Here is a 2,615-nt window from a genome sequence, read left to right as displayed (position 1 = left end):
CCTAACCAATGGAGCCACCCAGGCGCCCCTCTCCTCTTCTTGAAGAATATCTTCTGGGCATTTCTCTGCTAAGAGGTGGCAGGTTGTACCTCACCATTGTAAAAAGACATTTTCTCAATGTAATTACCTAGTTGGCTTCCCCAATAAAAGATTTCAGTAGTTTTGTCCACAGACATTAATCTTCCTCTAATGGCTCTGACTCAAATGCAGACCAACTTTGTGGTTGGAAATGTTGTGACATTACCAAGAAAGCTCAGCCAGTACCAGGACTCTTGTCAAACTCCTGTTTGCAAACCCAAGGAAAGACCTTTAGCAGGAAAGGCCAAAACAGTGATATGCAAAACCATTATGCTTTGTTTGGTAGAACTCAAGTGATTAGTGAACCCTTCTCTCCGCCGTTGTTTTTTTGTTGCTTGGTTGGTTGGTCAAAGGAACCAGTTCAAGGAAATTTTCAGTGAGGTTACCCACTGGGTATTTGTGTCCATGAGAGACAAACAAGTTCTGGAGGATCAAAAGCAACTCAGCATCAAAAGTTTATATTAAACTAGTAGTTTCAAACTTAATTCCCACCAAACTGTTAGTTTTCCTTTTCTCCCCACTTAAAAGTACAAATAGGGCTTCTATAGCTGATAGCACTTGAGGACATCACCAGCTGCACTAAGGATCAAACCAGCAGCTAAGAGTAGCAAGGGGTCCAAGCAAGAAAGTGATCCTAGTTCTAAACAGATGCCAGGGAGAGGCAGAGTGGATAAAAGGTCATAGGCTCATGAGATGTTGAGTTGGAAGAGAGCTTGGAGCAACAAAGTTTCTTGAAATGCAGATCCCGAGGCCCCGAGGTAGGAGATTCTGATTTAGTGGGTCTGGGGTAGGGCCCAGGATTTCATGGGCGACAAGTATCCCAGATGATTGTGCTATAGGTGGTTCATGTTGATCCCACCTTGAGAACCTCTGTCTCAGCGGGAAGGGGGTGCAACTCATTCATTTTACAGGTGTAAAAAAGACCTTGAGAGGCTAAGTAACTTAGAATCCTTGAGACTCAGATCAAGAAGCCAGGTTTTGCAACCCAGGGCCTTTCCCCTTCTGCTATGGTTCAAGAGTGAGCTCTTTTTCCTTCTTCTCTGCTCACCACCTGAGCCTGTGCCAATGACCAAGGCAGTCAGCCCTATTGTTTCAAGTTGGGGCTGGTAGCTCTTTTCACGACAGGCCTCAGACTGCGTGGGCTGTGATCTTAGCGGAGGGGCATCCACAAAGTGGATCCGGCCCCCTTAGCTTGGTTGTTCCCCCATAAACAGAGCGAACTGTGACACAGGCTCTCCTGCTGCCAGAGTGCCAGACTGTAAGGACAAAGTGCTGAGGTCTATAGTCACTGTTGGTCAAGCCAGCCAGCTATTTCACATCGGTGACCCTGAGCTCTGGAATAGACCTGTCCTGTTGAAGACTTGCCCCAGGATACACGGCCCTTTGGCATATACAGGTTATTAAAGATTTGCATGCTTGATCACCTTAAGTGTACAGGAAGAGTAGTATTAATTGCCTGTGCAATACAGTGTATTCGTTTGCTAACACTGATGTAACAAAATACCATGTACTGGGTGGCTTAAACAATAGAAATGTAAGGTCTAACAGTTCTGAAGGTTAGAGGTCCAAGGGGTGGTTTCATCTGAGGCCTTTCTCCTTGGCTTATAGATGCCCGCTTTCTCCCTGTGTCTTCACTCCATCTTCCCTCTGTTTGTCTCTGTGTTCTGATCTCTTCTTGTAAGGACACCAGTCGTATTGGATTAAGACCCACCTCTATGACCTCTTCTAGCTTAATCACCTCTTTGAAGACTCAATCTCCAAATACAGTCATATTCTGAGGCACTGGGGGTTGGGGTTTCAACATTTGAATTTTTACTTTTTTATCATTATTTGTTTTAATCTTATCAATTCCTTAAACTGTGTAAACTCTACACCACACATGGGACTCGAACTCAGGACCCTGCGATCAAGAGTCGCATGCTCCAACGACCGAGCCAGCCAGGTGCCCCTCAACAGTTGGATTTTGAAGGACACAACTCAACCCATAGCATGTTGTCTTTGTTCATTTCTGTAATAAATAGAGATGGGGTGGGATGGGTAGGGAGGAAGGGGTGGAGAGGAGCAGAAAAGTGGAAAGAAACCTAAGCGTAGGCCTGCCGAATGAAGGGAAAAGTGTTTGTTCAGTAAGAGAAGTCAGATATCAGGGAGGCATTGCCATCAACTCATTACCAAAGTCATGTACCATATACTTCCATTTGCATAAAATCCAACATTTCATAAGGACGGATGAATGTTTCATGAAAACTCTCTGCATGCATGAATTGATCTTATATTTTACCGATAAAATGTGCTCTTCTGAATAAAAAAAAAGGGGCAATCATGCCTTTAATCTTTTGGAGATTTCTCTAAGTATAAAGTTGCCCAAATCGCTTAACTCTCAGAGGAAAATAGTTAACAGATGACCTCAGAAATTTTAAAAGAGATACAAAGTCATCCAACATTTCCCTACCGAGGACATAAGTAGAGATGCTATAGACCTATTCTGATGCTCCCAAGATGTGGTTTGCTATGGCCGACTTTGAAAAAAGGAGAGGTCC

The sequence above is a fragment of the Prionailurus bengalensis genome, chromosome X, assembly GCF_016509475.1.
Source record: "Prionailurus bengalensis isolate Pbe53 chromosome X, Fcat_Pben_1.1_paternal_pri, whole genome shotgun sequence".
Taxonomy (NCBI): domain Eukaryota; kingdom Metazoa; phylum Chordata; class Mammalia; order Carnivora; family Felidae; genus Prionailurus; species Prionailurus bengalensis.
This window is presented reverse-complemented; position numbering follows the sequence as displayed.